This window comes from Dendropsophus ebraccatus, chromosome 13 (assembly GCF_027789765.1).
Source record: "Dendropsophus ebraccatus isolate aDenEbr1 chromosome 13, aDenEbr1.pat, whole genome shotgun sequence".
NCBI classification, from domain to species: domain Eukaryota; kingdom Metazoa; phylum Chordata; class Amphibia; order Anura; family Hylidae; genus Dendropsophus; species Dendropsophus ebraccatus.
Window position 1 is genome coordinate 79849872 of NC_091466.1, and position 14468 is coordinate 79864339.

The 14468-nt window shown below is 50.0% G+C and overlaps 1 protein-coding gene across 7 annotated transcripts in view; it reads left to right on the forward strand.

Annotated features, from left to right (window-relative positions):
• Nucleotides 1-14468, forward strand: part of FAM181A (family with sequence similarity 181 member A) — a 97135-nt gene that overhangs the window by 42236 nt on the left and 40431 nt on the right. The window contains exons 1-2 of one of the 7 annotated variants that reach the window (XM_069951058.1): nt 11655-11690; nt 14237-14335. The exons of 2 other annotated variants lie outside the window; for them this stretch is intronic. The gene's annotated coding sequence lies outside the window, so the exon portion shown is untranslated. Of the gene's footprint in view, nt 1-9224; nt 9267-11654; nt 11691-11854; nt 11941-13361; nt 13481-14236; nt 14336-14468 lie in introns of those variants that run through there. 4 more of the 7 variants (XM_069951054.1, XM_069951056.1, XM_069951060.1 and 1 more) reach the window with 4 other exon arrangements.

A 14468-nucleotide genomic window follows, 5' to 3' on the forward strand; every position in this document is an offset into this window, starting at 1 on the left:
GATGATCCCAGATCCCACACAGACTGTGAAGCATCAATATCACACACAGGATTATCAGTAATGTCAGATACAGTCATATCCACAGAGTCACTTGTATCATGATCTTGCACAGCAGAGCCTGGAGAGACCCCCAACATCTGAGCCTGGAGAGTCCACCACATCAGAGCCTGGAGAGACCCCAACATCAGAGCCTGGAGAGTCCACCACATCAGAGCCTGGAGAGTCCACCACATCAGAGCCTGGAGAGTCCACCACATCTAAGCCTGGAGAGTCCACCACATCAGAGCCTGGAGAGTCCACCACATCAGAGCCTGAAGAGACCCTAACATCAGAGCCTGGAGAGTCCACCACATCAGAGCCTTAAGAGACCCCAACATCAGAGCCTGAAGAGACCCTAACATCAGAGCCTGGAGAGTCCACCACATCAGAGCCTGGAGAGTCCACCACATCAGAGCCTTAAGAGACCCCAACATCAGAGCCTGGAGAGACCCCAACATCAGAGCCTGGAGAGTCCACCACATCAGAGCCTGGAGAGACCCCAACATCTGAGCCTGAAGAGACCCCAACATCTGAGCCTGGAGAGACCCCCAACATCAGAGCCTGGAGAGACCCCAACATCAGAGCCTGGAGAGACCCCCAACATCAGAGCCTGGAGAGACCCCAACATCAGAGCCTGGAGAGACCCCAACATCAGAGCCTGGAGAGACCCCAACATCAGAGCCTGGAGAGTCCACCACATCAGAGCCTGGAGAGACCCCAACATCTGAGCCTGAAGAGACCCCAACATCTGAGCCTGGAGAGTCCACCACATCAGAGCCTGGAGAGTCCACCACACCAGAGCCCGGAGAGTCCACCACATCAGAGCCTGGAGAGTCCACCACATCAGAGCCTGGAGAGTCCACCACATCAGAGCCTGGAGAGTCCACCACATCAGAGCCTGGAGAGTCCACCACATCAGAGCCTGGAGAGTCCACCACCCCAGAGCCTGGAGAGTCCACCACATCAGAGCCTGGAGAGTCCACCACCCCAGAGCCTGGAGAGTCCACCACCCCAGAGCCTGGAGAGTCCACCACATCAGAGCCTGGAGAGTCCACCACATCAGAGCCTGGAGAGTCCACCACATCAGAGCCTGGAGAGTCCACCACATCAGAGCCTGGAGAGTCCACCACACCAGAGCCTGGAGAGTCCACCACCCCAGAGCCCGGATAGTCCTGCTCATCAATTACCTGTGAACCCTGGTGTGCGGCCACACTGTTACTTCCAGAAATAAGTTCACAGTCCTGCTGCTCTGTACTGCCCCCCAGGGCTTGTGGTGACTGCAGTGCTATTACACCGTTACCTTCAGGTACAATGCCATAGTCCTGCTTCACAGTAGGGCCTTCTGGGACTTGTGGTGTCTGGTGAGCAGCTACTGCAGGTCCTTGCTGCTGCTGGACACCTGCTCCTCCTTGTCTGTCCAAATCCTTTTTTCCAAAGGGAAAGGTGGCTGGTCTCAGCACAGGCCTTGCACAGGACTGCATGCTGTCATCCAAGATGGTCTTAGGCTTGGTTCCAGCAGTAGATGGAGGTGATCTGGGCTCAGACCTCTGCTTGTCCTCCTCAAATCGTTGCTGGTTCCTGTAGGACTCTGCAACTGGTCCCATCTGCTCCAGAATGCTTTCAATCTCCTTCACATTGTCAGCCAGATCTTTAGCCAGGGAGGTGAGTTTCTTGTCATGGATGACGTGGCTGTGAGGGTTTGCAGCTTTCAGCTGGTATACACAGTCTATCTGTTTTTGCACCAGTAGCTTGTTCTTTTTGAGGGTGTTTAGTCTCTTTACCAGTGCAGGTAAGTTATCAGCCAAGCAGAGCTCAGGTGCGCGCTCTCTATGCTCCGGACTCAGGTGCCCGCTCTCTATGCTCTGGACTCTCAGGTGCCCGCTCTCTATGCTCCGGACTCTCAGGTGCGTGCTCTCTATGCTCCGGACTCAGGTGCCCGCTCTCTATGCTCCGGACTCTCAGGTGCGCGCTCTCTATGCTCCGGACTCTCAGGTGCGCGCTCTCTATGCTCCGTGAGCTTTGCAGGTGGATGGCTTCTCACTGTGTAGTCACAATCTGCAGATTGGGGACTGGGCCCCTGGTTCTTCCCAATGGCGGCACTTGCTGTGCTAGGAAGCCTTCCAGTTGCTCTCACTTTGGTCTCCTCCACAGACATGGTAACTTTTGCGCAGTTGGTTGCGCAGCAATGGTAAGTGTAATACCATATCCATACTTGTGTCGTTTGGGGGCAGCCTTCCCCGCCGGTGGTGCTGGTTGGGTTTTGGTGGGGCTTTTTGGGTCTGGTCCTGTGGCATTGGGGTTGCAGGGCCGTTCCATGGCCTCCCTTCCCTGCGTGTGCACGCTTTGCGGGGTTGGCGGTCGCTGACCGACACGGTGTGGAGTTAGCGTAGGGACTCGTGTGGACCAGAGGACCTGCGTGGTGGTACACGGGGCAATATGGCTTGATCAATTCATATACAGACACTCTGGTGTTGATTTTTAATATAGGCCTAGCGGCATTAGTATCAGCCATAGATGGGATGTGCAGCCGTTCCACTCTCTCCAGTTCGGGGATTATAGTAGTTATATTCCTGTATATAGGAGCAGTATTATAGTAGTTATATTCCTGTATATAGGGAGCAGTATTATAGTAGTTATATTCCTGTATATAGGGAGCAGTATTATAGTAGTTATATTCCTGTATATAGGGAGCAGTATTATAGTAGTTATATCCCTGTATATAGGAGGCAGTATTATAGTAGTTATATCCCTGTATATAGGAGCAGTATTATAGTAGTTATATTCCTGTGTATAGGAGCAGTATTATAGTAGTTATATCCCTGTATATAGGAGCAGTATTATAGTAGTTATATTCCTGTATATAAGAGCAGTATTATAGTAGTTATATTCCTGTATATAGGAGCAGTATTATAGTAGTATATCCCTGTATATAGGAGCAGTATTATAGTAGTTATATTCCTGTATATAGGAGCAGTATTATAGTAGTTATATTCCTGTATATAGGAGCAGTATTATAGTAGTTATATTCCTGTATATAGGAGCAGTATTATAGTAGTTATATTCCTGTATATAGGAGGCAGTATTATAGTAGTTATATCCCTGTATATAGGAGCAGTATTATAGTAGTTATATCCCTGTATATAGGGGGCAGTATTATAGTAGTTATATTCCTGTATATAGGAGCAGTATTATAGTAGTTATATCCCTGTATATAGGAGGGAGTATTATAGTAGTTATATTCCTGTATATAGGGGCAGTATTATAGTAGTTATATTCCTGTATATAGGGACAGTATTATAGTAGTTATATTCCTGTATATAGGAGGGAGTATTATAGTAGGTATATTCCTGTATATAGGGGCAGTATTGTAGTAGTTATATTCCTGTATATAGGGGCAGTATTAGGCTGCGTTCACACTATGTATATTTCAGTCAGTATTGTGGTCCTCATATTGCAACCAAAACCAGGAGTGGATTAAAAACACAGAAAGGCTCTGTTCACACAATGGTGAAATTGAGTGGATGGCCGCCATATAACGGTAAATAACGGCCATTATTTCAATATAACAGCCGTTCTAAAATAACAGCAAATATTTGCCATTAAATGGCGGCCATCCACTCAATTTCACCATTGTGTGAACAGAGCCTTTCTGTGTTTTTAATCCACTCCTGGTTTTGGTTGCAATACTGACTGAAATATACGTAGTGTGAACGCAGCCATATAGTAGTTATAGTCTTAGGGCCCTATTACACGGGACAATTATCGTGCGAAAAATCGTTATATTGTTCGAATTCAAACGATAATCGTTCTGTCTAATTGCAGGCAACGCTCGTATGTTGTTGATCGTTGATTTGGATCTGAACCTAAAATTATCGTTAATCGTTCGCTGTAATTCCACATTCGTTCGCTCAAGTTCTGCATTTTTTCACTAATCGTTCAGTGTAATAGCACATTGCCCATTGTTTTGCTGGGATCAGAAGGTGTAAACGATCGCAGTAATGATCGTAACTAACGACCTTCGTTCTGTGTAATATGGTGAATGATTCCAGTTTAACGATAAACAATTTCATTTGCAATCGTTTACCGTTAGTCGTTAATCGTTTAAAATTGCTCCGTGTAATAGCACCCTTCTGGAGCAGCTCCTGGATGATATAAGGTAGCTTCCCACACACCGTATCGCGGCGGATTTTCTGCTGCGGATCCGCAGCAAATTAGATCTAAATAACTGAACACAGCATTAATTCTGCTGCGGATGCGTTGTGTGTGTGAAGGCAGCCATAAGATGTTATCAGCCACATACACAGTAGATCTACATAGACTTGCGTCTTCCTTGGTAATCCTTCCCATGACTGTCTAGTGATAATTCTTATTCCTTACTATATATCTTGGATGTTAGTAATGAGAGGCCTAGTTTATGCATCTGGCTAGTTGTGGGTATATATGTATTCTTTGGCCTGGGACTGGACCTGCTCTGTGTGTATCTTATATCCCCTGGCAGCTGGTGTTATGGGCTTTGGCTGATCCTTTTGGAGCACACAGATGTTATCTTGTATTTCGGAGCTGCTCCAGTCTCTTTCTGCGCTCGTTGTAGCCAAAAATCAATTAGCCATAAATTTCCAAGAACTGGAGAGAAAATAAATAGTTTTTGCTTTGCAGTAATAACATTATACGGCCCTGACCCTCACAGCGGCTACAGGACATGCTGGAATTTGTAGTTTTATTGCTGTGAAGCCACAAGCTGCAAATCACTGCTATAAACCGGGCTTCTTGTGTAATAAAATGTCTCATATACATTGATGGGTATAGATCAGGGGTCCTCAACTGGCAGACGGCGGAAGCCAGCTGTCCGGACCCCTGCTGCCGCTCAGTATACTTACAGTAACTATGAGCGCTTGTAGTTACCGTGCGGCAGCACTGACAGAGCGGGAGCCATTGGCTCCCTCCCTGTCAGTCACTCTTGTGGCTGCAGCGGTCACAAGAGGCCTCTGGTTTTGGCGCTTGAGTGATGTCACTGCGCCGGCGCCAGGACAGGGGAGAGCGGCCTCTAGTGACTGCTGCAGTGCGGCCACAAGAGCAAAGAGAAGAGGAGACGTCCAGACCCAGGTGAGTATAAGTGTTTGTTTTTTTATGTTATACTCTATGGGAGGGGGGAGCACAGGGGGAGCTATATGGGAGGGGGGGAGTGCACCGGGGGATATATATATATATATATATATATATATATATATATATATATATATTTATTTTAATGGGGAGAACTCACAAGGGGCTATATACTACTGGGGGGAGCTCACAGGGGGGGCTATATACTACTGGGGGAGCACACAGGGGGGCTATATACTACTGGAGGAGCGCACAGGGGGCTATATACTACTGGAGGAGCGCACAGGGGGGCTATATACTACTGGAGGAGCGCACAGGGGGGCTATATACTACTGGAGGAGCGCACAGGGGGGCTATATACTACTGGGGGAGCGCACAGGGGGGCTATATACTACTGGGGGAGCGCACAGGGGGCTATATACTACTGGAGGAGCGCACAGGGGGGCTATATACTACTGGAGGAGCACACAGGGGGGCTATATACTACTGGAGGAGCGCACAGGGGGGCCTATATACTACTGGGGGAGTGCATAGGGGGGCCTATATACTACTGGTGGAGTGCATAGGGGGGCCTATATACTACTGGGGGAGTGCATAGGGGGGCCTATATACTACTGGTGGAGTGCATAGGGGGGCTATATAAGGGCTGGTGAGAGAGAAAAAAATAAATGCCAGTTTTCCCACTAATAAGCAGCAATTCTGTATGTAAATAGTTCAACAACATTTGAAAAGTAACAAAACACGTTTCCTACTGACGTTCAGCTTGGACCATCACCTGACAATAGACCCCGGTAAGTGGAGCTTCACTAAAAGTTGTTGAGTACCCCTGTTCTAGATAGTAACATCCATGTGGCTATAGGGCGGTTTACCTGACCTGCTCTGCCACCTAGTGGTCATTGGACTACACTGCTATGTATCACATTAGAGGGGTTGTGCAGCACCACTTTTTCCCCTCTCTTGTCTCCAGTTCAGGTTTGGTTTTACTTCAATGGAACTGAGTTCCAAACCCCACCCAATCTGGAGACAAGAGGGGGGCAAACGTGGCCATGTTTTTGTAGCACTGGATAACCCCTTTTACTCCCATGGCTGTGAAGACAGTATCACACCCTACAGGCTTAGATACAGGATTCTGATGGACTCAGATACAGGGCTCAGCAGATAATACCGCACGTGAGAGAGTTAGGTACACCAGCCCAGGAGCGTGCCACCTGTTGATGTGTTCCTATAGCGCACCAGACGGAGCATAAAGAGAAGTTTCTTACCGTTATCCCCGGTGTTCGTGTACTTTGTAGTTTAATCCATATGCTAATGAGGCATGGTGGTGCACTGGGGGCGGGACTACAGCTGGTATAACCTGGGTATATACTGTATATAATGATATATGTTTAGCCGGTATATCCTGGGATTCTTCTGTATATAATGATATATGTACAGCTGGTATAACCTGGGTATATCCTGAATATAATTATATATGTACAGCTGGTATAACCTGGGGATCTCCTGTATATAATTATATATGTACAGCTGGTATAACCTCGATATATACTGTATATAATTATATATGTACAGCTGGTATAACCTGGGTATATACTGTATATAATTATATATGTTCAGCTGGTATAACCTGGGTATAAACTGTATATAATTATATATGTACAGCTGGTATAACCTGGGTATATCCTGTATATAATTATATATGTACAGCTGGTATAACCTGGGGATCTCCTGTGTATATAGTATTCTCTGACAGTGAGCAGAGATCTGGGTATGGAGTGTATCAGGTATATCAGTGTATAATAATGGAGATCTGGTCCTATTAGGCTACGTTCACACAGAGCAAAAGGAGCGGATTACATGAAGAAATATTTCCGCCTGAAATCAACTGACGCTGAATTCCGAGCAGAATATAAGCAGAATGTAAGCAAAATCCCTGCGTATTCCGCTAGGAAAGTGTTCAGCTCGTAATCAGCTCTTGACAAATTCAGCGCGGAATACTCGAGGAATCTGCGCTGAATCCGCATGCATTCAGCGCTGAAATTCAGGGAGTATTTGGCGAGTAAACTAGACTATACCAGAATATATACTAGAATCCTCCTCCCCCCTTTTTTCCCCATTTCCGCGCTGATTCAGCGCGTAATTTCCGCTTGTATTACGCTTGCATTCCGCGCTGATTACGCGCTGATTCAGAAAATCAGAGCCCCATTGATTTGTATAGGCTTCCGCTAGCGGAAGAATGAACATGTTCATTCTTCTGGCGGAAAGCGGATTAGTTCAGTGCGGAAACTCCACCGTGTGAACTGCAGAGCAGAATTTCCATTCAACACAATGGAAATTAGCTCCGCACCTATTTTAACGGCTGAAATTTCAGCGCTGATTCAGCGCAGAAATTCAGCTGCTTTTGCTCTGTGTGAACGAGCCCTAAGGTATACCCCCCCCCTCGTGCCTCCATCTCCTCCGTGGCGCGGTGTACTTGAACCATTTGCGCTCCATCTTATAGGATTGCTCTGTACAGCAGAATGCTTTCCACCTGCGCAGCCCTCATCCCCCCGGTATCGCGCCTCGCTGGCGGCCGGCTATTTTAGACCCGGCTTGTGTATATTTGGAAATCTGGATGAATATTTTATAGTCCCAGATATAAATGGCTTCCGGAGATTTCTATTTCAGAATCCTGACCTGTAAGTAACTGGATCCTTTCTTAAAATACCGGCGCCGCGCTCTAGATTTTATGCCGCATCGCCTCGGGAGTGCGCCCAGGGAGCCGCACCGATGGAGCCCGGATATTCTTGGATTCCACCACAACCTGCAGCTCTCTGACTGTAAGTAAAGACGTGGCGGCCTACGTATCACAGCCTTGGGAATTCCCGTGTTTACCTTCTGACGAAGATGACTGTTATTAGGGTTCACGCCATGTTCACCCCATGAGGTCACCGTTTACGTCAACAACCTGTCAACAAGGGATGCCAACATATACTGCGGCGTACAAAGAGCAGGCTGAACATAGTCATAGTATGGGAAGAGGTGACTGTAGGACAGGTATATACAATCTATTACTCTCTGGTATCAGCCATGTCAGGGTGGTGGGGGGGGAGGTGACTGTAGGACAGATATATACAATCTATTACTCTCTGGTATCAGCCATGTCAGGCTGGGGGGGGGGGCAGGTGACTGTAGGACAGGTATATACAATCTATTACTCTCTGGTATCAGCCATGTCAGGCTGGGGGGGGGGGAGGTGACAGGAGGACAGGTATATACAATCTATTACTCTCTGATATCAGCCATGTCAGGCTGGGGGGGGGGAGGTGACTGTAGGACAGGTATATACAATCTATTACTCTCTGGTATCAGCCATGTCAGGCTGGGGGGTGGTGTAGGACAGGTATATACAATCTATTACTCTCTGGTATCAGCCATGTCAGGCTGGGGGGGGGGGGGGGGGGTTGTAGGACAGGTATATACAATCTATTACTCTCTGGTATCAGCCATGTCAGGCTGGGGGGGGAGGTGACTGTAGGACAGGTATATACAATCTATTACTCTCTGGTATCAGCCATGTCAGGCTGGGGGAGGGGTGACTGTAGGACAGGTATATACAATCTATTACTCTCTGGTATCAGCCATGTCAGGCTGGGGGAGGGGAGGTGACAGCTGATTCCTCTCCAGGTCAGGTGTGGTGGTGCGGGTGGAGCTCTCTGCTGCTGGGATCGCTCTGAGTCTGGTGCCTGAGGCCTGCTCCCTTCTGCTTGGAAGGAGTTGGCTTTGGGATGCAGGAGGAAGGCGAGTCCCAGGCCTCTGTTTCCCGGGGTAGGCCGGCGGGGACGGATGGTGCACAGCAACTGGCCTATTCGGAGGGGGTACGGAGATCTGGCGGGGGTCGCAGTGATGCTGCCTCTGCCCCCCCTCTGGTTTCTAGCTATAGCCGGGAGGCTGTGCTGGAGGTGAAGGACTGGGGTGTGAGGAGCCCTGAGGAGACGACTGACGTTTATGGATCCAGAATTGCCTATTTCCTGAAGAGCTATGAACTGAATGGCAAAGAACTGTGCAAACTGCGTGCTGAGCTGCGATGCGCCCGAGTCCAGGTGACCAACACGTCAGGACGGAAGCGCACGGAGGCCAACAAGCTGGTAATGAGAATAAAATCCAAAATTAACTGGAAAAGAAAAACATGGACATTCAGAGGAACAGCGGGCCCTTCCAGGAGAAGCTGCTGAACCAGGCCAGGTTTGACCAGATGAACAAGGGGTTAAGCCAGAGTGACTACATGGAGAGAGCGGAGGAGACCGAGGCTCCTGATATGACCCAGGGGTCCCAGAGTGGGATCTGCCCCGGACAGCCCTCAGCTCCAGGACCCAGAGGCCCAGACGATGACGGCAGCGACCCAGGAGGGGACCTGATGGCGGCCATCGTACAGATGGAATCTCCAATGCGGGCAGTTGGACCAGAAAGGGGTGAGTCGACATCTAATGCCCCCCTTTCCCCAGCTCCACCTAGTAGGTGCCCTGTGGCGGGCTCTCAGCAGGGGATGAGCGGTGGGCAGAGTATGAAGGTTCCCTCAGTAACATCACATGATGCTGTTTCGGCTTGTGGTAGCAGTAAGAGTGTCAGGGCGATTACGGCTGTGAAGCCGGACATTGTTGGGAAGGTTGGGGGCCCAGCGGGAGGCTGCATGTCTCTGGCATCGGGGGGCCACAGCAAATCGGACAAGGTTAAGGCTGTGGACCCTGTGTCAGAGATTAGGAGCAAGGGCACAGGTGAGCGGTGCCGGGGGGGGGGGGGGGCGGGCGGTAATGCAGGCTCTGCGGTGGGGTCTGCTGTCGGGGTGTCACCTGTGGTGGTTTCTAGTGGAGGAACCGTGTCTGCTGCTGGGACAGGTGGCACCTCGGCAGGAATAATAAAACCGGCCACAGCTGGACTGGCAAATGCTGCCGCTAAGGCAATCAAAAACCTCAAAGAGACTGTTCCCACACCTACTGGGACCATGCAAGAGACTAAACATGCTGCTGATGGTGGGGTTGTGAAAGCATCCAGATTAACTACTGCTGTAAAGATGGCGACGATTCATGTGACCGGTGAGGTGGAGGGGGTTCCTGGCGAGAAGTTGAAGCCTACTGCTGTTACAGCAACGGACGGAGACTTGCCAGGTTCCCCCGGGGAAGCTGAGGTCACTCCTAGCATTACCCTGTCTGTGCCTTCTGGTCCAGGACTGAATGGTGGTGTGAATGGTGGAGAGGGAGCGAGAGAGGATGGGGAAGATGATGAGAGGATGGATGTTGGGGATCGGAGGATGAGTGGAGGGGATGGATGCATGGTTCCTGTGGAGAGTGATGCTGGTGTGGTTGGTCCGTCTGAACCCCCGGCAGCGGCGGTGAGGAGCTATGCGAGTGTTGCTGCCGGGGCACGTAGGCTGTATGAGAGAGCTGCACCCCCTGGTCCTGGGAATAGTGACACCCAAAGGCGCTTCTTGGAGGCCTTGCGGAGGGGGGATAGATCTATCACTGTAGAGGGTAGAGAGGTAGAGCTGTCTTTCTGGATAGAGAGGCATGGCTTAGCCGCCTTCGGAGAGCAAAGGAGCGGGGAGGAGTCATGGTCACTCCCCACAGCCGGGTCCGGGGTGGCCAGGAGGAATGTGGTCCGTCTTAGGTGGAGGGGCAATGATCCCTGTCCTAATAGAACTAAAGTAGTGGAGCTCCTCCTCAAGATGGATTTCAGGGCTAGTGACATCTTTGCCCTGATACATCCTCATGGTTCCCCGATTTTCGATGTCATCTTCGTCCGGGCTGAAGGGCTTGAGCTTTTTTGGTCTCGGTACAAGCTGGCAAAGATAGAACCCGAATGGAGAGACTTTGCTGTCCAAGCAGTCTCCCGTCAGAACAACATCAAGAAAGTGACGGTATTAACATGTAACAAATCTTTCTTGCATAGACATCATGACCTGGATTGGGCGTTACGGAGAGGTGGTCAACATTCCCCAGAAGAACAGGGATGAGTTTGGTATCTGGTCGGGGGCCTGGACCTTCATGGTCAAGTTGAAGGTTTCAGGTATTTCTGTCACCCACATTCCCTCTTCCACTTTCTTGGGGAGGGACAGGATTCTGGTCTTCTACCAGGGGCAGCCGAAGGTCTTCCATAGGTGCGGTGACCCCACACACTTTAGTGCACAATGTAAGGTGCAGAAATGCGCCCTGTGTGGAGGGATAGGACATCTTGCCGCAGCCTGTGGGGACATTCGTTGCAACCTGTGTGGTGATCTCGGTCACCCTTTCAGCCGCTGTCCGGTCTCCTTTGCCAATGCGGTCCAAACTTCAGCTGGGGTTAGCCGTGAGGCTGACCCTACCGGAGAGGGTGCCAGCAGAGGCAGGGAGGCTACTGGTCCAGGGAAGAGGAAATTAACACCATCCAAGCTGAAGCGTATGGAGACACGCCAGAGGCAAAGGGAGGGGGCGCCTCAGGTGGCAGCTGAGGAGGTTCCTGTCAGGGCCGGGACAAAGAGTAGGCAGGGGTAGGCGATGGCCTAGGGCGCCAAACGTCAGGGGGCGCCATCTGGATGGGTAAGTAATTTATTTACCCCTCCATCCTACCCCCGCTCGCCCCCTGCCTGTCTGCCGGCCCGTCCTGCACTGTAACTGTTACATACAGCAGCAGGAATAGAGTGTCCAGGAGGTGTAAAGGACCTTTGATGACATCATGCCCATGTGACCAGTGTAGGAGGAGCTATCTTCCTTTGCTAGGCTCTATGAGGCAGCTAGTTTCCTAGGCTGTTTATGAGGCAGTGAGGGCAGTGTATAAGATCAGCAGGAGGTAAGCCACACTGAGGGCACTGGTCAGCAGGGGGAGGGGGAGGGTGTGCATAGATATGAGATGTTCTGCAGGGGTGTGTGTGTGTGCATAGATATGAGATGTTCTGCAGGGGGGTGTGTGTGTGTGCATAGATGTGAGATGTTCTGCAGGGGGGGGGGGGTGCATAGATATGAGATGTTCTGCAGGGGTGTGTGTGTGTGTGTGTGCATAGATATGAGATGTTCTGCAGGGGGGGGGGGTGTGCATAGATATGAGATGTTCTGCAGGGGGGGGGGGTGCATAGATATGAGATGTTCTGCAGGTCAGGGGTGTGTGGGTGCATAGATATGAGATGTTCTGCAGGTCAGGGGTGTGTGGGTGCATAGATATGAGATGTTCTGCAGGTCAGGGGTGTGTGGGTGCATACATGTGAGATGTTCTGCAGGTCAGGGGTGTGTGGGTGCATAGATATGAGATGTTCTGCAGGTCAGGGGTGTGTGGGTGCATAGATATGAGATGTTCTGCAGGTCAGGGGTGTGTGGGTGCATAGATATGAGATGTTCTGCAGGGGTGTGTGTGTGTGCATAGATATGAGATGTTCTGCAGGGGTGTGTGTGTGTGTGCATAGATGTGAGATGTTCTGCAGGGGGGGGGGGTGTGCATAGATATGAGATGTTCTGCAGGGGGGGGGTGCATAGATATGAGATGTTCTGCAGGTCAGGGGTGTGTGGGTGCATAGATATGAGATGTTCTGCAGGTCAGGGGTGTGTGGGTGCATAGATGTGAGATGTTCTGCAGGTCAGGGGTGTGTGGGTGCATAGATATGAGATGTTCTGCAGGTCAGGGGTGTGTGGGTGCATAGATATGAGATGTTCTGCAGGTCAGGGGTGTGTGGGTGCATAGATATGAGATGTTCTGCAGGTCAGGGGTGTGTGGGTGCATACATGTGAGATGTTCTGCAGGTCAGGGGTGTGTGGGTGCATAGATATGAGATGTTCTGCATGTCAGGGGTGTGTGGGTGCATAGATATGAGATGTTCTGCAGGTCAGGGGTGTGTGGGTGCATAGATGTGAGATGTTCTGCAGGTCAGGGGTGTGTGGGTGCATAGATATGAGATGTTCTGCAGGTCAGGGGTGTGTGGGTGCATAGATATGAGATGTTCTGCAGGTCAGGGGTGTGTGGGTGCATAGATATGAGATGTTCTGCAGGTCAGGGGTGTGTGGGTGCATAGATGTGAGATGTTCTGCAGGTCAGGGGTGTGTGGGTGCATAGATGTCAGATGTTCTGCAGGTCAGGGGTGTGTGGGTGCATAGATATGAGATGTTCTGCAGGTCAGGGGTGTGTGGGTGCATAGATATGAGATGTTCTGCAGGTCAGGGGTGTGTGGGTGCATAGATATGAGATGTTCTGCAGGGTCAGGGGTGTGTGGGTGCACTGTTATGTGATGCTCTGCAGGGTCAGGGGTGTGTTGGTGCACTGTTATGCGATGGGGAGAGCGGCCTCTTGTGACCGCAGGTAACTCTGCCACAAGAGTGCAGTGAAGAGAAGACGCATGGCCCAGGTGAGTATAAGTGGGTTTTTTTTGTCTGTTTTGGAGAATTACTGTTATATGGGAAGGGTTAGGGAGCACACAGGGGTCTATATATAACTGGAAGAGCACACAGGGGTCTATATATAACTGGAGGAGCACACAGGGGTCTATATATAACTGGAAGAGAACACAGGGGTCTATATATAACTGGAAGAGCACACAGGGGTCTATATATAACTGGAGGAGCACACAGGGGGTCTATATATAACTGGAAGAGCACACAGGGGTCTATATATAACTGGAAGAGCACACAGGGGTCTATATATAACTGGAAGAGCACACAGGGGTCTATATATAACTGGAGGAGCACACAGGGGGTCTATGTATAACTGGGGGCAGCACACAGGGGGTCTATGTATAACTGGGGGCAGCACACAGGGGATTTATATATATAACTGGGGGAGCACACGGGGTCTATATACCTCTGGGAGAGCACACAGGGGTTCTATATACTTCTGGGGAGCACACAGGGGGTCTATATACTTCTGGGGGAGCACACAGGAGATCTATATATTTATGGGGGAGCACTCAGGGGGTCTATATATTTCTGGGGGCAGCACACAGCAGTCTATACTATATTGGGGCTGCACAGAGGGGCTTTACTACAATACTGGGGCACAGGGACACCTTAAAACTATGGGGGCACAGAGGAGTGTAACTACTATATAGGGGTACAGAGGGGGCTAACTACTGTATGTGTTGGAGCCTAAAATGTTTCTCTGACAGATTCTGGAGAGAAGATTCACAGCCAGAAGACGACTTCTAGGTGGCCCAGGCTGGATGGAGGGAAAAAGAAAATGTGACAGATCGGAGAAGACGGCCCATGTGAGTCACTGGATGTAACTGCTCAGTTATAGGGTTGTAGTGATAGGGGTCATGGTGTGGCGGTATTATGGAATGGTATCATTGCGGATATCTTTCTGTTCTGTTCAGTGCAGTTTTTATGTAATATGTAATC